Source organism: Panthera leo, chromosome C1 (genome assembly GCF_018350215.1).
Source record: "Panthera leo isolate Ple1 chromosome C1, P.leo_Ple1_pat1.1, whole genome shotgun sequence".
NCBI classification, from domain to species: Eukaryota; Metazoa; Chordata; class Mammalia; order Carnivora; family Felidae; genus Panthera; species Panthera leo.
In genome coordinates, this window is record NC_056686.1 from 214538048 (window position 1) to 214561468 (window position 23421).

Here is a 23421-nt window from a genome sequence, read left to right on the forward strand (position 1 = left end):
AATACAACTTGAACATCTTCCTCATTATCAATTTGCCCAGAAGTCCTCTGCTGCAATCTACTCCTATCGGAATACCCAAATCTCGATTATGAATTGCCTGTGTGGCACAATCTTCTTGATAGTCTCAAGTGCACACAGCATGCTCAGCGAGGGAAAGTGTGGGTTTTGTTCATGCCTTCCAATCCCAAGGGGTCATTTCATAACCGTTCCCCTTAGGAAAGGAGCTTTGGACACCATTCTCAGCAACACTTCGTTTCAATTCCTCAAAGACGGTAAAAGGGAGGGACTCGTGCCTAGGCTGATGTCCAGCAGCGGTAATGACGGGGAATTCATGAAACTCCCAGCGGCGTATCCCTCTTGTAAACATCACGGCATAATTGATGGTTTGCATCCTTCCCATCTAGGTATTGGCTTTAAGCGATCGGGAGGAATAGGGACAGGAAGGGCGGTGGAGAGAAGTCATCCTCCATTGTAGGAGGTGCCGTAAGAGAGGTGGGGGTCAGGCTTTCCTTCTTAATTTGTTCCCCCTCTGGAGATACATACAACAAACATAATGCCATACAGACTAAACTCCAGGTCATTAAAATGGAAGCGGGAACCTTCTCTACTTTTTCATGTTTTCTTTTAAAAATTTTTTCCCACTGGTTCCCATAGGTCTAAGTCAACTGTACCATGGTCGGGGAACCAGGGACGGGCACCTCGTGTTGTTCCTAACAGTTTACTTAACTGATCTTTTGTAACAGGACAGTGAGCCGCCTTTTAAAAGCTGCTGTAAGGTTTTTAAATAGAATCGTGTTCCTTTGTCATTTTTTGGCCCATGGTTAAGAAAGAGGAGAGCAATACTCTTACTGAAAACTAGACACATTGGCAGCTCTCCCCAACAGGTACTGCTGTCCCTTATCTGGGTAAGGACTGTCTGGAGTCTGGACAGTTTCACTTTCTTCTGAACTTGTCGATTCTGCCACCTGAAAATTTTCCTCTCAAGGCTATCATATCAGGTCAGGGTCACCAACTGCGGGTTTGGCGGCAGAGAGGATTACTCAAGACTCCGTGCAAGTCAAGGGAGGTGAGAGGGAGGCTAGGGGAAGTCTCCTTCTCAAGCTCCCGTATTTATTAGGCATACGTTAGGGAAAACATTGCGCAATACGTCAGCGGCTACGTGCGGGTAAGAACATATAGAAAGCACACAAAAAAACAAGGTGTTCCCAAGACTACAAACAAGCAGATGCGGAAAGCAGGGTGGAGAACAAGATAAGATATTCCATGGATAACGCGGTCTAAGGAATTCATGAGCACAGGCGGGACCCAACCCCTAAATACGCATTAACCAGATACTGGTTAGCTGTTTTCAGCAGGGCCAGAAAGCAGTGTGATGTGTTCCCTATAATCTCCTTAATCAAGACATCGCTATTTGATTTCCTACAGCTAACCATGTTCTCAGTACTATTTATCAAATGATTCTTTCCCCACGAATTTATTGTATCACCATTTTCATGCGAAGCCTTCTGCGTCTTCTGTCGGAACAGTTTCCTTTATTTGGATGTGTTTGTTTTTTAATTACTGTAGGCTTATCGTATGTGTTAAAGCCTTCATCATCACTCATCTTTAGAAGAAATGAGTACAGCTACCTATTTATTTTCTTCAGATTATCTTTGGAATTGTCATTCAATATTAGAAAAAAATCCATTAGAAAGTTCGCGGACTTTCATTGAACCTGTAGTTAATTTGGGGCAAAAATGTCATATTTGCAACTGATAAGTTTATCCTCCAGGAACATGACAACTTTCTCTAAACCTCTCCAGTTTTTTTTTTTAATTTTTTAAAACATTTTTATTCACTTTTGAGAGACAGAGAGAGACAGGGCGTGAGCGGGGGAGGGACAGAGAGAGAGGGAGACACAGAATCCGAAGCAGGCTCCAGGCTCTGAGCGGTCAGCACAGAGCCTGACGCGGGTTTCGAACCCATGAACCGTGAGATCATGACCTGAGCTGAAGTCGGACACTTAACCGACTGAGCCCCGAGGTGCCCCCATCCTGTTTATCTTTAGATGTCCTTTATAGTCTATTTTTGTTTTTCTTGAATGGAATCTCACATTGTTTTGATAAGTTTATTCCTGGGCATATGCTATAGATATATTTGTACATATATACATAATATACACAGTTATATATACATACACACATATGTAGACACATACAGACAGTGGCTCTTTCTCCTACTAGGTATTGCCATTAATAACGAGGTTAATAGGGGCACCTGGCTGTCTCAGAAGAGCACGTGACTTTTGGTCTTGGGGTCGTGAGTTTGAGCCCCAGGTTGGGGGTAGAGCTTACTTAAAATAAATAAACAAAATTTTTTAAAAATAAGGAAGGGGGCACCTGGGTGGCTTCGTTGGTTGAACATCCAGTTCTCGATAGCGGCTCAGGTCACGGTCTCATGGTTTTGTGGATTCAAGACCCACGCCAGGCTGTGCTCTGATGGCCTCGAGCCCGGTTGGGATTCTCTCCCCTGCCCCCGCCCCCACCCTTCCCCCCGTCACGTTCTCTCTGTCTCTCTCAAAATAAATAAGCAGACTTAAAAAAATTTTTTTTTAAACTGAAAAGAAAGAAGGAGGTTAAGAATTTGTTCACATTCATTTAATTACATCTCACAAGCTGCTTTACAAAAGGCTTTATTTTTTTAGAGCAGCTTTAGGGTCGCAGAGATATTGAAGAGAAAATCCAGAGCTCTCGTATACTTTCTGGTGAGGTGTCTGTTAAAGTCTTTGATGCGCTTTTTTTTTTGTTTTGTTTTTGTTTTTGTTTTTTGTTTTTTGCATCAGATTGTTTGCTTTCTTATTGTTGAGTTTTAAGAGTTCTTTGTATATGTTGGATACCAGTCCTTTACTAGGACCATGTTGAAGAGGGGTGGTGACCGTGTGAACCCTTTTCTGATCTTCTCTTTAATGGGTCTTCCTAGAGCATCTCAGCTCTAAGTATGATGCTAATTACTGTTCTGAGATTGACATTAAATGTCCTTGGCAGCAAATAGCTTTTCTCCCTTACAGTAAAATATGATTTCATATTTAAGTCATACCAGTTGTCGACTTTCTGCCATGTGTTCACATGATAAGGTAAAGAAGAGATCAGAGGCTCTGCAAAATGAAGTGCTTTGCCTATTTTTAAGCTAGCCCTAATATTCTCGTCTCCCTGGCAAAATGAGGTCTGCGCTTTTCCTTTCTTCCCTAAATTCAAATGAACCCTCCGGGGACTCTAGCTTCATTCAAACTGTCTTCTCTTACTGTTATTTGTACTGAATTTGTCATGTGGTGATCCCGACCTGTCACCTTTTATTGACGGGGATTCTGAGTTTTCCAAATCCTTGCCTCTAAAGAGAAAAGAAAAATGGAGAAGAAAAAGAAAAAAAGGAGGAAAGTAAAAGGGATTCTCGTGGGTGCCCATTCTCGCCTCCCTTATCTGGCTTCCCTGGAATCCCAGGTCTTGCTTCTGTAGGTGAAATGGTGCTGTCTGGGCTCTTCTGAGGGGCGGCCCCCTAACTCTCTGGGGTCCGATCACTGCTGGTGTTACCATGTATGATTTCCTGAGGCTCAGGACACAGAAATCACAGGTCACCATGATTATTCTCTCCTTCAATGAGACTTGCTATCTATCGAAAAGGGGTCTTTTTTGGCTAAGGGTAGTGCAATTTCTTTTTGTCGTTTGTAGACTGAGTCAGGCCGATTTGTATTTAGATTCTTGAGGACACGTCAAACCAGTTTCTTTCTTTCTTCCCCGCCCCCCCCACCCTTGTGTTCTCTGGAGAGGCAATTATTTTGCGACTGGTAGGTATGGATTTTTTTTTTTTTTTTACATTTAATGTTTTAGCATGTCAATAGGTGCTTGCAATTTTTCAGACACCCATCTATCATCCTGCTGCCTAAACGGGGGCAGTTGTGTGACTTCCTCTTCTGTGCCACCTGTGGGTTGTAAGCGTCAAAGGGGACCCTTGGAATCGTGTGACGCAGCATTCCCCGACCCTGTTCAGCACACGCTAATTTTCAACGACAATCTTTGCCGGAGGGTCTGGTGGCCAAGTCCACAGATTTGTAAGGAACAAAGGGAACTTTTGCCACAGGGAACCGTGTTTCACTCCGTTTCGCCCCGACATTTTCCAGACAACTTTATCATATGTATAATCCTTTCCTTGCCAAACGACACATCAGGGCAGTGAAACACTTGGGAGACACATTGCCCCTACCCACTTGTCACAGAAGAGTCTCACCCTTGCCCTGGTGAGCAGCGAATTGAAAACTGTATCAAAGCCTCATGTGAACCGCGTCGTGTTATTCGTAATTGTGACAAAGTTCGCGGTGGAATATGTGTGTAAATACAACCTCATCATGTGCAAGGAGCCCTGTATCTTTCCTCCATGTGAGCTCAGCCAGTCTCTGCTTTTGTTTTCCTAAACCCTGCATCTTTCCGGTTATTCTTGAAACTTCGAACTCTTGTTGTTACGGGCACTTGTGCTGCACACACCCACCTGACGCTTCAGGCAAGGTCCTGGCCCCTTTGAGCCGATGTTCCTGCGGAGGGCTGCTGCGGGGAGTACGTTTCCTTCTGGGGACACTGCAGGCTCACAGGGCTAATTCGCTTCCAGGGATCCTGAGGCAGGTGCCCTGAGTCCTTTACCTATGGGGACCAATTCCATTTTCTCCTTCCTGGGGCTCAACAACGCGTGCCTGACTTCAGCTAGCCAACTGGCCAGAGTGCTTTGGAGCTATTTTTCCAGAAGGGATAAAAGGGTCTGCCTCCTTTTTTTTTTTTTTTTTTTTTTTTTAATCCTCCTTTGTTCCATCTCCCCTTTAACCGGGGCGAGAATTTCCCAGAATTTCCCAGGGAGCCACAGGGGGTTAGGAATCCAGAGCAAAGTAATCCAGAATATTACCAGCTGCCTTTGGCCAGGCAACCGTGGTGCCCCAGGACCCCGAATTTCTCTAATGGCTTCGGAAGCCTCGTCAGGGGGATGCCCCACACCTCCTTCCTAGGGCACTCAGATTAAAGTGCAGATTCCTACAGGCCCAGCTCAATATCCGTGCCCCCTCCAGTGAGTCCTGGGAAGGGCCTTTGGGAAAAAGCCTCCCAGGTGATGGATTGGCACGTGAAAGCCTGAGACGATTTGTTTCCAGAAGCGCAAACTGTCTTTTTCTTCACCAAGTCTTAGCAACTCAACTATTAGATGGACGGCTGTCGCTGTAAGTACAAAACCAAATTGTTTCTTTTTTCTTCCTTCCTCTTTTTTAACTGCTTCTCAATAAGCAGCCCCTGAGCCCCATTCACTGGCAACCTCCAACCTCCCTCCAGCTGCTTAGGACTCAGATAACCCCCTCTTCCGTCCCTCAGAAAAACCCTCCAGCTTTGAAGTACTAGGAGCAAACAGAAGAATAAAGGGCCTCTTCAAGTGGCTTGAAATAAACCGGAACAAAGGGACGCCTAAGCCTTCCTTGGGCCATTATCTCTCCCTGTGTCCTCCAACCCGCTCCAAACAACTAGCACAAAACAAAGAGAAGCCGTGGGGGTCCTCTCCCCGCCTCTGAAAACCTCTGTTAACCCCAGACAGTGTCCTGGCTCCCGCTGGCGGCCAGTTCACCTGGGCCGCTGACTCTGGATGCCGTGCGGATGCCAGACCAGTCTCACTGTGATGCCATCCCGTGGTGTTCAGGGCACGTCACACACAGAGCAGAGTGAGTAAGCACAGCCTCGAGTTAAATTCTGGCTTCCTAAGGGAAAAGGCAGACAGGATCATTTCATCCATTCATGAATTATAAATGCAAAAATATCAGCAGAAAAACAAACAAGCTTTTACATGTCAGCGTGTTGGTAGGCGGAGGCAAGGGCTTTGGCTCTTTCTACGAGTGTTTTCCTACTTACGAACGCGCGAGAATAAGCATTTGGTGACACCTGCTATGTGCTGTGTATGAGCGACGCATTATGTGCTGTGCATGAGCGACGCATGTACAGACGTTTACAGTTATCACGCACTTACTTACTGTGTGACGGGCACCGGCTGAGAGTTTACATCTTTATCTCACTTACTCCTTACGACAACCAGAGGAGGAACTAGTATAAAAGAATATCCATTTTACAGCCGAGAAAATCGAGGCTGGTGGCATTTTCAGGTCACAGATTTATAAGCTTCTTTTTTTTTTTTTTTATGTTTTCTTCTCTCTCTCTTTTTTTAAATATTTATTTTTGAAAGAGAGAGAGAAGGAGAGAGAGGGCACGAGCAGGGGAGGGGCAGACAGAGAGGGGGACAAAGGATCCAAAGCAGGCTCCGGGCTCTGAGCCGTCAGCACAGAGCCCAACGTGGGACTCGAACTCACGGACCGTGAGATCATGACCTGAGCTGAAGTCGGACGCTTAGCCGACTGAGCCACCCAGGCGCCCCAACCTTAGATTTAAGTGCCTGCACGTGCTGCCCAACAGTGGGTATTCTAGATCCTGGTTTCCTGATCCTGATTCTAGATCCTGGTTTCCTGATCCTGATTCTAGAGCCTGGTTTCCTGATCCTGATTCTAGAGCCTGGTTTCCTGATCCTGATTCTAGAGCCTGGTTTCCTGATCCTGATTCTAGAGCCTGGTTGTCCTCAGAAGGCAGAGGAGACCTCTTTCCACCACCAGGAGAGACAGGACCTCGGACTGGTGCCCGCAAAGCCATTGGCAACCCCCCGCCCCGGGGTAACCACACCAGTGCGACCATCAGGCATCCCGTTAAAGTAGTGGAGCCTGGCCTCAGAAAGAGGAAGCAGGGAGAAAAGCACCCAGGAGGATTCTCCACATTCTCCCCCCAGGGGCGGGAGGCTCAGCGGGGCGGGGACACTGTTACCAAAGAAACAAGGTGCCGACCTATGTGACCCCGAGGCTGGGGAATGTCGGGTCTTTCCGTCAGAGTTATGAGGCCTCCCTCCACCACTAAACACAGAGAGGAACAGATCCCCACCTCACACACGGGCCCAACTGGCCCGACTGGGAGCACGGTGGAAGATGAGGGGCCAGAGGCCCTTGGGTGCAGAAGAATGACGTAGTCGCTAAAGTCTGAAAACCAAGGGCAAGTCCACGAAGGCAGGCAGCTGCACCACCGGCATGGGCTCAGTGCGCTTCACCGAAACCGCAGAGGTTGTGTGGAAACGGGCTGTGGCCCAGTGGACGTGGGGCACAGCCGGTGAGCAAGTTAGTTGCTCAAGTTTCTTGACTGCAGGACTTCTCAGAGCCTTTGCTGTGCGTCGTCAATCACGAGACAGCGCCTTACCCGAGCACAGAAACCTTATGTGTGCGGGATGAGTATTACGGGAGTGCTTAGCGTGTGTGCGTGTGTGTGAGTGTGACCGTGGGCTGCCCGCGGGGGTGAGTAGAGAGTCTCCCGTCAACCCGCTGAGAAACACTACGATAGATGTACGTGCCCAAGTCACGGCAAAGCCGACACTTGGGTGGCTTCCTGTCTCTGGATCTGAGTTTCAGCCTCTCTCTCCGGGTTATGACCCCACTTGTACAACGCACACCACTGACATCCAGGCACTGACTCCAGGGTCGGAAACATCCTAGGGCCGCGTCCACCCGGACTCGACACAACGTTCTGCCTCTGCGAAGGCAGGCGGGTGCTTTGAGGAATTCCTTGGGACTCCAGACGAGCAGGATGGTGACCCACCCCCCGCCTCTGAATGAATGAGCCTCAAAGGGCCGGGGCTGAGCCCTACTTAGCATCTGCGAAAGCCCCGCAACCCAGAAACTTGCGAGGGATTCTCAGCGGCTCCCTTGAGAAAATGCCATCAATTAATTTTGTAGCTTCTGGCCGTGCCAGACAAGCCTCGGGAAGTCAGTTTGCTTCTCGTCTTTGCTTTTGCCTAGATCGTTAGCAAGCCTTGGGAACTGAGCCAACCAGCCCTACAAGGCACAGCATCTGGAAAAGTCTCTGCGGTTAACGTTGAGTGTTGCCCTTTGAGCCAATGCTTCGTTAAGGAAGGAACTAGAGCCGCAGGGGTGGGGGGTGACCCAGAAAAGACCATCCACCATAGAAAGTACGAGTCTGAAAGCTCGCAGAGGCCCGGGGAGAAAATGACGTCTCTTTTACGGACTGGGAAGTGCATGCACTAACTTCGGGTTTAAATTAGCGAACCCGGGCCCTGCTGAGGCTCCCAGCTTGTGTAGACACTGTGCCAGGTCGAATCGGCCGATGACGCTGTTCTTTGAAGTCTCTGTGGCTGGAGAACTGACCGTTTGAGCGATTGCAGATGAGGGAGGCCCGCGGTGCGAATGCCCGGCCGGTAGTGATAAGGCCTCTTGAGAAAGTCCACACCACTCCCTCCGTGTGGGGGCAAGCACAGGGCTGCTGTTTACCTTTCCAGTATCTTGATGCAAATTCTTGTCCAAGCGAGCGATGATTGGGTGGGGGGGGGGGGGGGGGAGGTGACCAGAAGGGGGTGACTGCTTTAGCCAAGTAGAAACGATGCATCAAAGAACGTGCCCTAAGTGTGGTGGGGAGGGGGGCAGGGGGGCACAGGGGTACGGGGAAGGGGCAGCTGACCCCAGAGGGTCAGCATTGACCCCTTCACAAGTCCAGGTCTTCTGCTGCCTAGCAATGCGATTCACAGAGTTCCCGAGGAGGCATTTATACATGGTTTACGAGGTCCGCTTAGGATTTCATTGTTTTTTTTACTTACTTTAATTTTTTCTTTCTTTTTTTCTTTCTTTCTTTCTTTCTTTCTTTCTTTCTTTCTTTCTTTCTCTTTCTTTCTTTCTTTCTTTCTCTTTCTTTCTTTCTTTCTTTCTTCCTCTCTTTCTTCCTCTCTTTCTTACTTTCTCTTTCTTTCTTTCTCTTTCTTTCTTTTTTTAGGATTTCATTGCTTTTCTTCATTCTGCTTCTTTTTTTTTTTCTTTTTTTCTTTCTTTCTCCTTTCTTTTTTTCTTCTTTTCTTTCTTTCTTCCTCTCTTTCTTCCTCTCTTTCTTCCTCTCTTTCTTACTTTCTCTTTCTTTCTTTCTCTTTCTTTCTTTTTTTAGGATTTCATTGCTTTTCTTCATTCTGCTTCTTCATTTGTGCATCGTTGTGGATTTCCTTGTTTATAACTTACCCAGTTAACGCTTACTTCTGGGTGCAATTTTAAATATCTAGTTTTGTGTATGCAGAGGCTTTCCTTTTTTGATTTAAGGCCTTTGAAATCCCTATACGTTATCACACTCGGACAGTTCCAGTCATGAATTTTTGTTATTGTTATTCTAGCACGGGACTGTGGTGTTTTATTGATTATTACAAAATACAGGGACGTACAGATCACAAAAAAGGATGTCTCTAAATTTCATTCCTCTGAGAGAACCACCATTAATCGTTGACATGCCTCATGCCCAAAGACATTTTTTTGTTTATTTATTTATTTTGAGAGAGAGAGGAAGTGCAAGTTGGGGGAAGGGTGGGGGGGCGGGTAAGAGAGAATCCCCCAAGCAGGCCTAGCCCCATGCAGGGCTCGAACCTGTGAACCATGAGATCATGACTTGAGCCAAATTTGGACGCTTAACCAACAGCGCCAGGCAGGCGCCCCTGCCAAAAAATATTTCTATGCACATGAAACATTTTGTTTGTGTCAATAATCGAAGCAAAGGACTTTGGAATTGACGTTAGGTAAGTAAAAATAAGACACATTTTTAAAAATTACAATACCGCGATCTGGGTCATGCTGTATATCCCAACTGCACTTTGTTTTCTTGCTACTGACTTCATAGTATTTCATGGGAGGGATGTTTCGTAATTGTTTACATGAATTCCCAACTGATGGACCATTACATTGTTTCCATTTTTTTTTAGGCAACTGAAAACAATGGTGCAGTGGGGTCTCTCAAAGCAATACTTTTGCAGATTTCTGCTATTATTTCCAGAGGATAAATTCTGAGGTATAAAATCATTGCACCAAGTTCTATGGGCAATATTCACTTTTGAATGCTTGATATTTCTTATTTCCCTGTTGTCTTCCAATGTACCACTCTGCCTGACAGTTTTTACTTCACTCTTCTCTGCCAGCCCTAAGGATTATCATTCTGTTTGGTCCTTATCCACCTGCAGGGGAAGAATACACCCCGTGTTAACAGCAATCCCCTTCCGAGGAGCGGCTCTGTTTCTGTATTACTGTTTTCTCTGTAATTTTCTTTAATTTCCGAGTTTTCGACCATGACTATAAAACGTATTAAAATGAGGCGTGCCTGGGTGGCTCAGTCGGTCAAGCGTCCGACTCTTTCTTCCAGTTCAGGTCATGATCTCACAACTTCGTGGGTTCGAGCCCCACATCAGGCTCTGTGCTGACAGTGTGGAGCCTGCTTGGGATTCTCTCTCTGCCCCTCCCTGGCTCACACCGTCTCTGTCTCTCTCAAAATACATCCATAAACTTAAAAAAAAAAAACAACTTTTTTTTAAAATAAAGAGAAATAAAATTTATTAAAATGAACGTTGAGGGCCAGTTGTCATGGTTGAGAGGGATTCCATACCATTAGAGATTAGAAAAGGTTGAGTGGAGATTGGAATGCAGGAGACTGTCCAGCTCCTAGTGGGTGGGCAGAATTTCCTTAGGGACAGGAACACCCTGTAACTGAGGACAACCTCTCCCCCTCCCCCCCCACACACCCGAGACCCAGGGAGGCAGGTGGAGATATTGACGGACAATGGGGAGCCAGCAAAGATTTTGGTCCCAGAAGACTGTGATAGGGCCCGGGTATCAGAAGAACACTCCAGCAGCGATGCCTCTCCGGAGAGAGTCCAGCCCTAAAGCAAGGTCCCAAGTCCTGGCCCGAGGTAAGGAAGACTTACCCCTACACCCAAGGAAGGGGCCAGACAGGGGGGCACCCGCAGCGGAACACGATGCAGGCCAAGTGCTCGGTCTCTGGGACACAGCCTTGCACCTGACAGAAGCAAGGGAGCCCCGGTTGCCTTTTTGCAGAAACAGCTCTAGGCAACGTAAGCAGGTTTTCCTGGTTCGGCCGCTGGCACAAAAATAAATCCGGGTGCAAGGCCTGGACGTGTTGTGCAATCTCTCACTCGAGAGAGGTCACACTCAGGCGAGCAAAGAGAGGCCATTTCAACCACAGCGACTGCCTTTTCCCACAGGAAGACTGCATTTGTCCAACACATCAAAAAAAAAAAAAAATGTATGTGTTTTAAGTGTTTCATTTCTGGATCAATATTTTCCAAGGAAGAGAGAGAGAAATTACAACTCAGGGGAAAACGATACAGAAACAGTTTAAACTCTGGCCACTGGCCCTCTCTTTCGGTGGCCAGAACACAACGTCCAGGGGACAGCGTCACCCTCTATTTGTCCGTGTCTCTCAGCCAAATGTGTGCCCAACACCACTCTGCCCATCACTGTTCCGTTCCCCCAAGAACCACATGAAACAGGTCTTTGACAGTTTAAGAAACTGGTCTCAGGGTTTAGCATTTTTCAGATTGGTCTTTGGCGACAAAGTAACACCCAAGCCAGCCCCTTGTAACCACAAAGTTCCTTTTCTCACACAAGTTACTGTGTTGGCAGAGGGCTGGGTGTGGCGCCACAGTTTTCTACAAACCAGATTCTGAGGGTGTAGCTGATTTGGGGGCGGAGGTGTGCTCGGGGCAAAGCGGAAAGAGCAAGAAAGCTTTTTCTCAGGGTTTCAGCAAAGCAAGTCCCGGCCTCGGCCCCCCGTCAGGGGCATGGGTAGCTGAGGTCCCAAAAAAGGGACTGTGTAAGCTTCGGACAGGGCAGGGGAGCCATCGTGCAGGCTGCGGTGGGGCCAGTGGCTGGGGGGGACTGAAATTCAAACGCCCACCTCTCCGGCAGGCTCCGATGCTCTGGATCCTTCTACTACAGCACACTCCCTCTCCATACCCTACCCAGGGTTTTGGCCCATCCGCTCGGAGCTCTGATTCCAGACCTGTGCCTTTTTCTCCTAGTCTCTCTCTTTTTTTTAATGTTTGTTTTTGAGAGGGGGTAGGGGGGACGGGGACAGAGGATCCGAAGCGGGCTCTGTGCTGACAGCAGAGAGCCCGATGTGGGGCTCGAACTCATGAACTGTAAGATCAGGACCTGAGCTGAAGTGAGGCGCTTAGCCCACCGAGCCACCCAGGCAACCCTCCTAGCCCGTATCTGCATTTCGGTTCCATGTTGTAAAGGGCCACTTAGCGACACCAGGCTTCTGGACCGGGCCTCAAAGAGCAGAATAACCCACCGGGGCGAAAACAGTGACTCAAATCCAGTTCAGGCTCAGCTTTCTTTCTGGATGGATTAATTTGGGCTGTTGACTCACCCTCCCTGGATCTCCAACACATTTAGTCGCTCCCACGGGGATCCTCACTCTTTCCAGCTTCTCCCAATTCTCCATCACCCCCTTGTGAGCTCCCAGCATGCTTTGCAACCATGTGGCAAGCACAGGGAAGAAATGAGGGCGGGTCCCCCCGAGGAAGGGCATCTCCCCAGAGTTCTCCATCCAAGGGCATGTGCTGGTGGAGGGGCCGTGCCCGCCCCCCGTCCATCTTGGGTGGACCTGTGGAGTCCAGAGCTCATCTCTCTAATTCTGCCCTGTTTGTGCTCTTTCCTTCTTTTCCACGTCCTATTAGCAAGAGTCACCGTTAGGAGCTGCGACAGCCAGGTCTGTGCAAACAAATTTCCTAACGCTAACGGACCTCAGGAGCTTGCCCGAGAACAAACCGTGTTTTGCAATTGGCAAAATCCCCCCTCACGTGTAGGGTATTTGGTGTGGAAAGAATGAGAAAGCTGGGGTGCCCGTCGAGGGGTCTGGCAGTTTAACCCTCTGACCCACAACCAGAAGGTAAGGGGAGAAGACCAACAAAGACAGGATTGCTACAAACAAGAAAGGCAATTTAGACAAGGCAGAATCAAAGAAAGGAGAAGAGAACACCACCCATCATCTCATCGCCTGGCTCCAATCCCTCTTCGTATGTGTATAAAATCTAAATACTTGTTTACATACACTTGGGTGTTTAGTTAAAAAAAAAAAAAAGTTAACATTGGTAACGGCGCCTCTCCCTAGAACAACCATCCTGTTTTTGGCTTCAGAGTTGTGAGTTCAAGCTTCATGTTGGGCATAGAGCCAAGAAGAAGAAGAAGAAGAAGAAGAAGAAGAAGAAGAAGGAGAAAAGAAGAAAAAAAAAGAAGAAAAGGAAGAAGAAAGAAAAAGGAAAAAAGAAGAAAAAAACAAGAAGAAAAAGAAGAAAGAAAAAGGAAAAAAGAAGAAAAAAGAAAAAGGAAAAAAAGAAAAAAAGTTAATGTCAATCAATGTTCTTTGTAATCATTGCTTTTGATGGCTGAATAATTTTCCATTACTGAAAGGATTGTTCCCATGTTCTGTAATTTACTTAGCCAACCCCCTTCATGCTGAACATTTAGTGATTTTTATTTTATACTTTTGAAATTATAAAGAACACTATTGTGAACATTTTTAAAAATTTTTTTGAGAGTGTGTAAACATGGGTTGGGGAGGGGCAGAGAGAGAAAGAGAGACAGAGAGAATCCCCAGCAGCCCCTCACTGTCAGCACAGAGCCTGACTCGGGGCTGGAACCCACGAACCGTGAGATCACAACCTGAGCCGAAACCGAGAGTCAGATGTTTCACCTACTGGGCCACCCGGGGGGCCTACGAACATATTTGTACATTTATACATGTTTGTGCATGAACAGAAGCTTGTGGCTTTCTGAGTTTTTTAGGCAAGGAAGCTAAGTGGAACTGCCCATTTCCAGAAACCTAAGGAAAACTGTTCATTTTCTTGTATGTTTTGGAATCTGTAGGAAATGACACTGACCCCTTCAAGAGCTTACGACAACGTCAGCCTACAGGGGAAGATGTTATCAGAATAAAACTTGGATGAAGTTTCTTTCGTAGCTATGCATGCTTATTTGGGGGGGAAGTGGAGCCTCCCTAAAAGGACTGTTAAGAAGCAAAATTCAACTAAGAAATTTTAAAGATCTTGCTGGCTTTATCCAGCCCTCCATGAGTCAGGCAGCAGCCCATCTCGCAGACAGAAAGGAGTGCCGAGGAGCTGTGCAAAATGAAAGAGTCCTGGGCAGAAAAGAGTGGGGACAAGGAAGTTATGTTGGACACAAAATCAGGTTGACTGTGCCGAGGTCACTTTCAGTTAGAGGACGGACGGTGGATTATCTGACTTGGGCGGATCAGGCGATTCCTGATGGATTGGTTTAAGATTCTATTTCTGGGAGCGTCGAAACTGCAATTAGGTCTCGGTGTGGCGATGTGAGGCTTAAGTCAAATTTCAGTTTCGTGATGTGGGGCTTAGCATAAGCGACTCTGTTTGGGGCATGTCGTCTTATTTTTAACAATTTGTTATACGTTTCTTGGCTAATCTCACCATTAACTTTATTTCCAGTATGCTGTTGCTGTTTTAAATGATGTTTAAAAAAGAGTTCTAGGGGGCGCCTGGGTGGCTCAGTGAGTCGAGTGTCCGACTCTTGATTTTGGCTCAGGTCTTGGGATCGAGCCCCGCGTCAGTCTCCGTGGTGAGCATACAGCCTTCTTGATCTTCTGTCTCTCCCTCTGGCCCTCTCCCCTGCTCACGCGTGCGTTTTTCTCTAAAATAAAATAAAAATAGGGGAGCCTGGGTGGCTCAGTCAGTTAAGCGTCTGACTTCAGCTCAGGTCATGATCTCACGGTTCGTGGGTTTGGGCCCCGTGTCAGGCTCTGTGCTGACAGCTCGGAGCCTGGAGCCTGCTTTGGATTTTGTGTCTCCCTCTCTCTCTGCTCCTCTCCCGCTTGTGCTCTGTCTCTGTCTCCCAGAAATAAATAAACATTAAAGAATAAAATAAAAATAAAATAAAAAGAGTGCCAAGCAACGTGCAAAAAAGAAGAAAAAGCAGAACACCATAATGCACACACTGTACAAAGTAGCATTTTATTTTATTTTATTTTATTTTATTTATTTATTTTTTTAAATGTTTATTTATTTTTGAGACAGAGAGAGACAGAGCATGAACGGAGGAGGGTCAGAGAGAGAGGGAGACACAGAATTCCAAGCAAGCTCCAGGCTCTGAGCTGTCAGCACAGAGGCCGACGCGGGGCTCGAACTCACAGACCGCGAGATCATGACCTGAGCCGAAGTCAGAAGCTCAACTGACTGAGCCACCCAGGCGCCCCCAAAGTAGCATTTTAAAAAGACTGGAAAGAAATGCATCTGAGGTTAAAAGCGTGTAGAGTAGCGGGATTATAATACTATTTGCCAAGCTAGTTTCCGTGGAGGTTTTTTTTTTTTTTTTTGAACAGTCTTTTTTGTTTTGTTTTGCTTTAAAGATTTTACTGTAAGTAATCTCTACGACCCAACATGGGGCTCGAACTCACAGCCCCGAGATCAAGAGTTGCACACTCCACCAAGGGAGCCAGCCAGGCGCCCTCCCATTTTTTTTTTTTTTTTTTTGAACATTCTGTATTTTCAGTAAATGAGCGTGCGTTACTTTTATAAACCTAATGGGAAAAACCATTAGCTTCGGAAGCCAAAGGAAATGCGAGGGAAGGTCATGCTGTGTGCGGCCAGCACCATTTAATGGCATCAGGAAATTGGAAACAGCAGCACACGTGCTTGTAAAATTCACCAGTTTGCCGATCACTGCCACGCATTAGATGCTGGCTATTTTGTCGACAAAGCATTAGCCTCCTTTGTGTGGTGAGTGCAGCCACGTTCAACATTTGGATACTGTCTATATTCCCAGGCCTGGTCTGTTTCCGTGTTTTCAGCAGGAGCTGGATGTGGCTGCAAGTGAGGCTTGCCTGGTGAGGGGCGGGGAGTCTGCTTTGTGGGAGGCCAAAAGTTGATGGGAGCTCTAGGGCAGACTGTTTCGTTTTTTCCCCCCTTTTCTCCTCTATGCCTGTGCAGGGCATTTCCTGGGTGTTGAGTTCTTTTCCCATTTTGCTTGATGCTAACAGCGTTTTGAAAAGGCAATTTCCCCAGCTTACTTAAAAACGCACTGGGATATTGTGATAGCAATGTTTCCAATCAGTGCAACCCTTTCAGCCATACCTATTTTTTTAATGTTTATTTATTTATTTTTGAGAGAGAGAAAGAGAGAGCAAGCAGGGGAGGAGCAGAGAGACACAGAGAGAGAGAGAGAGAGAGAATCCCAAGTAGGTTCTGCACAGTCAGCACAGAGCCTAACTTGGGGCTCGATCCCACGAACCGTGAGATCATGACCTGAGCCAAGATCAAGAGTCAGTCTCTTAACTGACCGGGCCACCCAGGTGCCCCTCGGCCATATTTTTAAGACTTTTGGAGTGGAGGATTCACGGAAGATGAATTGAAAAGATTGAAGGAACGGTTTCCCTCCCGGCAGTTATGCAACGCAGCACAGTCAAATTCTGAGTTTCTAAGTCTACCCTCCCTGAAAAATACCTCCATGAAATTGAACTATCCTCCTTACGTCTTTGTCTTAGGGCTGCTAGATAAAATATAGGATACCCAGCCGAATTTGATTTTCAGATAAACGACAAAAACATTTTAATGCCAGTGTCTCCAACAGTGCACCCTGCTTTTCTCCACCAAGCCAATCGCTCCCTGACTTCCGGTCGGATCAGCCGGTCCCGGGAAGGGCAAGTCGGGTCAGCGCCCTATTGCCGCAGGGTGTAGATGACCGCGCCCTTGCCGGTTTGGACAGATAGCCCATTAGTTGCTTTTCTCGAGGACAGGACAGTTTTTACTCTGGTGAGGCTGCTTGGGAGCCCAGCAAGGGAAGATCTGGAACGTTCTCGTCTCCAGTGTGGACAAAGTGCCTGGATCCGGAGCCTGGCGGATGGGTTTCGAGGAGCAGGATGGGGCGGGGGGCGCGGGGGGCGCGGGGGTTCCCGGGGTGGGGTGGAGGAGGAAAGAGCTGTGGCTTGTGGGCTCCCGATTCCACCCTCAAACCTGTCAGTCAAGTTGCGAAACCCGAGAAATGCTTGGTGCGACTAGAGGGCTCACCCAGCTGGAGAAAAGCAGTTCCCGCAGACCCCCGGGCACTTAAAGGGCAGAGAGCCTGAGAGGGGAGCCCCTCGGAGGTGGAGAGAGTGGTAGAAGGACCAGAAGGTCCGTCCCTCTGACGTCGGGTCACCGCTTGGGGGTAGGCGGAGGCCTGCTTGTCTCTAAAGGCATCCACCTGCATCGATTCAAATCCTGTATCAACTACCTACTTAGCTGTGTGACCTCGGACAGATGACTTAACCTCTCTGATCCTCAGATCCCGCACCTCTAAAAAGAGAATGTTAACACCTGCATCCAAGGGGTCCTGGAGAGTTCAGGAAGACACTGCAGCAACGTACCCGTCGGGGTAAGAGTCGTTTCCAAAAGTTTGTCCCTCCCTGACCCCTTTGTCTCGTTTCCACTATCTCTAGGAGACGGGTGTGCCGGAAAAGTGCAGAGGGTTGGAAACTAATCACAAACGCTGCCGTGAGCCTCCCTTCTTGTCTCTCCATCGCTTCCAGGCTGCGGTCGAGAAGGAAAGGGGAACCGGATGAAGTCACGAGGGCAGATGTAGCTACACGGGCAAACGGCGGAGCCCCTGTGCACCCGAAATCCCGGTTCCTGGTTCTCACACGCGCGTGTGCACCCGCCTGACTCCTCTATCCTCCAGCCGACCTTTTAAAAACAGATCAGGAGTTTGACGTGGTTCGTAGCAAATCTTTTCTCAGTGTTTGGCCTAAATGAATAATCTGACTTCTCCCTTAATAAGAAGGACTTGGCATTTTTGGCTTCCCGGAAACTGCAGGGGAGGCTGGTCTGAGAATTAAGTTGCCATAAGACGGTTTAATAGGGGGAAAGCCCCCCAGCTTTAATTATGTATGTGCCCACCAGGGCTCACAAAAATAGGGGACCCAAGGTGACTCTCCGCTGGTGGAGATTTACACACCATCCCGAAGGCAGGAAAGGGAGGGGGGTCGGGCTTGGTGGGGGGAGGGGTGGGGGGTGGGCGTGGAAGGAGGGAAATTAAGGGGTGGGCGAGGGAAGGAAGTGCAAATAGCTGCTAAATCGCAGCGGCCTTGTTGTGCACGGGAGGGCCTCTGCCGTGAAAGATGCCGGCTGGGAGCTCTCTTCCTCTACAAATGTAAATTTCCTCTGCAAAAGGGTAAGTACAGACTTTATTTTAGGGAGTTCGGGGGAGGTAAAGAGCTTTTCTTGTGCCTTCTGGTTCCCCCCCCCCCCCCCCCGCCGCCGCCTTGGCCTCAAAATAATCCACATGCCAAAATGTCATCCTTTTTGGGGAGAGGCACGTTCTGAACCCTCCCAGTTTTCTCAACACGGTCCAACACAGAATGTATGATGTTTACCACACTTTATCCAGAAACATCGGCGTGCTGGCAGTAAGGACTTCCCCAGGACGGCCAGTGCGGCTGCCCGCCTCTTCAAATCCATAGGGGGGGCCACACTCCCCACCCCCACCCCCCGCGCAGAGACCCAAGAACTGAATTCAGTCTACACTCTGGGTGTCAGACAGCTCCAGAGGCTCCGAGAAAATGCCATCGAACATCTTACTCTGAATGCAGACGAGCAGGAGAGACTCAGGACTCAGGCCTCTGGCCCCGGAGAGGTGCTGGGAGCGGGCCTGGCTTGAGGACCCGCAGTGTGAGTGGAGCCGGACCTGGGGGGGGTGGGGGGGGAAGAGTGCTCCCCGAGCACCTGCGCCACAGGCCCCGCCCCTGGGAGCTGGAGCACCCAGTGGGTCACCACGAAAAGGAAGCGGGGGCGACCGCGGGTCTCAGGTCTGGTGTCCCTGGAGGGTTTGGGCGGCGGACGGGACACCTCATCAATTCCAGGCTTGCCACCCCGGAAGAGCTTGAGCCCAGAAATTAGGAACGCAGACAACTGGTCGCGTCCCCGGTGGCTCTGGCCAGAAACAATTATCCACTTGGCTCGTTAAAACAAGTAACAAATGCTAATTGTCACCACCATTAGCCAAGTCCTGGTTCAGCCATTTGTGCCTACAGCGCGGGATTGTGAGAGCCGCTGGCAGGAAGACGAGTTAAATTCAGTCCTAAATAGTCTGTCATTTTATTTTTTTGTTCTTCTCTTTTACGTGGGGCCGGGGCGGGGGGATGCAGGTGTAAAAAGAGGGAGGTTGGTCAAGGTGATCCCTACGCTGCTGTCTAGCTTTCCAGTACTGTGATTTGTGGTGAAAGACAATGCACAGAATCATAGAAGATCTGTTTCCACTGAATCTTCATTACTGGACCTGCCCTGGGCGGGGGCAGGAGGGAGGGGGAGGGCAGGAGGAGGGAAGGGAGGAGGGAGGGGAAGGAGGAGGGGAGAGGAGGGCAGGAAGAGAGAAGTACCACCTATGCAAGGCAACATTCCCCACGTCTTCTTTTTTTCTTTTTTTAAAAAAACCTTTTCTTTATTATTTTTGAGACAGAGAGAGCATGGGGGGGGGGGACGGGGAGGAGCAGAGAGAGAGTTGGAGAGAGGATCTGAAGCAGGCTCCGAGCTGACAGGCTGACTGCCCCAAGCCTGATGCGGGGCTCGAACTCACCAACTGTGAGATCACAACCTGAGCCAAAGTTGGACGCTCAACTGACTGAGACACCCGGGCGCACCCCCTCAGCGGCCACATTCTTTTTTTAATGTTTATTTATTTTGGAGGAGGGAGGGGCAGAGAGAGAGAGAGAAAGAGAGAGAGGGAATCACCATCGGGCCCCACACTGTCAGTGCAGAGCCGGGCTCGGGGCCAGAACCCAGGAACCGTGAGATCACGACCTGAGCCGAAATCAAGTCAGGTGCTTAACTGACTGAGCCACCCAGGCACCTCGGCATTCCCCATGGTCTCTGGAAGTTTCCTGAAGCCCTGCCTGGTGTCTCTGAGGGCTACACGAGACCCTGGGGCAGGTACCCTTGCTGCGGCCCCTCCTATGAAGGCCCCTCCTGTGGAGGGAAGCTTCCCTTCCAGTGGAGGGAAGCTGGGGCAGGAGGGTTACCAGAGGGCAGTGAGGGCGGGTGGCTCATGCTTTCCTTCTCAAATCGCTCAAATGATGGAACTCTGGCTTTCTGCCCAAACACCCCCCTTCTTCCCTTTATTCTGCATTTGGGTTTAGCTTGATGTTCCGTTTTCGCCAGGTTTTCTGAGGACCCTGTTGTATGGGTACATTTCCAGGAGAGGACACAGGTGTCCCCCCTCTTCCCTCCTCTCCCCTCCTCCTCTAGGGACCGCAAGGGGACTCAAAAAAAAAAAAAAAAAAGAGGTGTTAAAAAAAGTTAATACAAGGCAAGAAATACTAAAGCTTTAAAAAGGAAGAAAATAGAAAAGAAGGAAGGGCAGGAAGGGGATTTTGGTCTGAAGACGCCCAAGTGGGAAGTCTCTGGAGGCAAGGATCCCCCTCTTCTCTCTCTGCTCCTGCCTTTCTGCACACCACATCTCCCTCTCTCCAGCAGATCTGATTGCCAGATTCATTCTACTATCCCAGTGATGGATGAAAGCTGAAATACTCATCAGCCGTAAAGTATTTGTATTACACAAATGAGTACTTGAAGCAACACCCTGATTACCCTCCCCAAAGGGGCGCAGGTATTATATTATATTACCATATTATATTATATTATATTACCCAGTATTTGCTGGGGCCTCAATCTCAATAACACGTGAATGCAAAGAAAAGAACAATACAAAACTCGAATTTGTGCGCAGGCTCAGATTTCTATTTCACGTCATTTTTACAGTCAGGACATTTGTTGAGCAAAATCCACAATGGAGTCTGATTGAGCCTCTGTAGGTTTCAAAACTTTCCACGGGGCCAGTTTCGCAACTTTTCCAACTTTTGTTGGCAGACTCCGGCTCCCTCTGTGATTGTTTAAATGTTGTCAAACTTCTGTTGGCGACGGACGAGCCCATCGGGGTTATCAAGAGCTCTTTTCCCCTTTCGGCGGTGAACCCTTGACCAACAGTCGGTCTCTGCAGGGGACGGACGGTCCCGGTGCTGGGGAGCCGGTGGATTTTCCGCTCCGAAAAGCAGTGACGAACAAGATATACCGGCGAGGGGGTGGGAAGGTGTGTCCTACGGGTTTTTAGGACAGTCACTGCATGTTTTTGAATTTGTGTGTTTTGCAGATGGTAACAGCGTCAACTCCAAGCGCCCGCAAACCCTAACCTCTACCAGGCTTCTAATCTAAGCAGTGCCCACAGCCAACAACGTCATCAAGAATGGGCACCAAGCACAGGCTGTTCAACTTCCCCGGACAGAACCGCGGGAGAAGGAGCTCTCCCACGCCACCAGCCAAGGGGACAGATGTGACCAGCTTCCTAAATGTCTTTCCTAGGGGCAGAAGAGAAACTTCTGGGGCAAGGTGTGACAGGGCAAGATCCTGATAGGGGAGCATGCGAACAGCTCCCTGCGACGACTTGTGACCTGGAGAGATGGCCCTTAATTTCTCGGGACGGATTTCTAAGACCAAAAGCCAATCAGCTGCTGACCAGTGGCTGCCCCAGGACGTCTGCCTGTTTTACTGAATCCTGCTGAATGCAGAAGGGTGTGTCAGGCTGAGGAGGGTGCATTTGATGGCAGTCAAGGGCAGCCCGGTTTCTTATTTTAAAAGTGAAACAGAGAAGTCCACTTATCTGATGCACTTGGGAGAGTAGTTGACGAAGAAACACGCATTTGTGAAGGATTCATAGACAGAGACGATGCCACTGTAACTGAAAAGATGTAATTTGGTGGCTGGTCTTTGATCCCAGAACCAAGTTCTGTTCTTCGAGCGAGATCTCCTTATGAGCAAACCCAGGATGAATTCAGCTGGGACCCAGTTATAATCGACGTTTCTCTACTTTTTCTTTCCTTTTCTTAAAAGTTTTTTTTAACGTTTACTTATTTTGAGAGAGAGAGAGAGAGGGAGAGAGACAGGGTGCAAGTGGGGGAGGGGCAGAGGGAGAGGGAGACACAGAATCCGAAGCAGTTTCCAGGCTCCGAGCTGTCAGCACAGAGCCCGACACGGGGCTCGAACCCACAAACCCAAAGATCATGACCTGAGCTAAAGTTGGTCACTCAACCGACAGAGCCCCCCAGGCGCCCCTCTCTACTTTTTCTTTTTAAGCAATCAGGAAATCATTTCATAAACTTTGAGACTAAATTTTCTCATTCAAAAGTGTGTGATAGAGCTGCCTGTGTGGCTCAGTCAACGGTTGGGTGTCTGACTCTTGATTTTGGCTCAGGTCACGATCTCACAGTTTGTGAGATCAAGCCCCGCGTCAGGCTCTGCACTGACAGTGCGAAGCCTGCTTGGAATTCTCTCTCTCCTTCTCTCTCTCTCCTCCTCTTTCTCTGCCTCTCCTCCACTTTCTCTCTCTCCCTCAAAATAAATAAATAAACATTAAAAAAAATAAAAGTATGTGATGGCCAAATTCCCATTGCATTAAGTATTATTTTCCAATATCCCATGAATGATTGCCTGTGAGCCTACCACATGGAAATCTAGAAATTAACTAACCATTATCTCTTTCATTCTTTTCCTTTTGTTCCTTTTGCTATCTAAAAAGCATTGCTATTATTCAACACTCTTCTGAAAGTTCTAGCCAATTTCGTAAGTGAGATATAACCACTGGCAAGAAGCCAAAATTATCATTAGTCATAGCTGTGATGCAATGGAAAAACTTAATAAGGGTGACAGGATTATGGTACACAAAAGTCAAAAATAAAAAAAATATACGTATATGTGTGTATATGTGTGTTTGTGACCACCTAAAACATAACGTAAAGACTACTATCTCAAAACATTTGTAACTACTGATGGTGTAGCCGAAATCAGATATTATTAGGTCCTATAGGAAGGACATCAGACTTTGCTAAGGGACACAAAAAGATTTGAATAATGACATAATGGATGTTATCATGTTTTAAGTTTTATTTATTTTTTATTTAATTTATTTTTTGAGATAAAAAATTTACTCAAAGATAGAGAGAAAGTGTGCTTTCTCTTTGCTTTGAGAAGCAAAGCAAAGAGATACTTTACTTTGAGATAGAGAGAGAGTGTGCATGAGCAGGGGAAGGCCAGAAAGGGGGAGAGAGAGAGAGAGAAAGAGAGAGAGAGAACCCCAAGCAGGCTCCAAACTGCCAGCACAGAGCCCGATGTGGGGCTCAAACTCACGAACCGTGAGATCATGAATGACCTGGGCCGAAATCAAGAGGCGGACCCCACAACAGACTGAGCCACCCAGGCGCCCCTTTAGTTTTATTGTTTTTAGTAAGTTCTACTCGCAGGATGGGACTCGAACTCATGACTCTGAGATCAGGCGTCCTCTGCTCTGCTAACTAAGCCAGCCAGGTGCCCCAAGAATGCTATCGTTTTAATTTGACCACTTTCAAAGTCCCCATGGGGTTCTGTTTTAGAACTTTCAATAGGATATAAAAGTTTATCAGGAAAAGTCAGTGGGAAAGGCTGGACGGGCAGATTCTTGTTCCCTGTACC

At 48.1% G+C, this 23421-nt stretch overlaps 1 long non-coding RNA gene across 3 annotated transcripts; it reads left to right on the forward strand.

The window, feature by feature from the left end:
• The first annotated feature begins 16848 nt into the window (after positions 1 to 16848).
• Positions 16849 to 21842, forward strand: LOC122228403. 3 transcript variants are annotated; one of them, XR_006206558.1, is made up of 4 exons: positions 16849 to 17305; positions 17460 to 17643; positions 20398 to 20530; positions 21071 to 21842. It is a non-coding gene; the product is annotated as an uncharacterized LOC122228403 (long non-coding RNA). The 3 variants fall into 3 exon arrangements; XR_006206556.1 differs by lacking the exon at positions 20398 to 20530; XR_006206557.1 differs by lacking the exons at positions 20398 to 20530; positions 21071 to 21842 and adding an exon at positions 18317 to 19167.
• The last annotated feature ends 1579 nt before the right edge of the window (positions 21843 to 23421 follow it).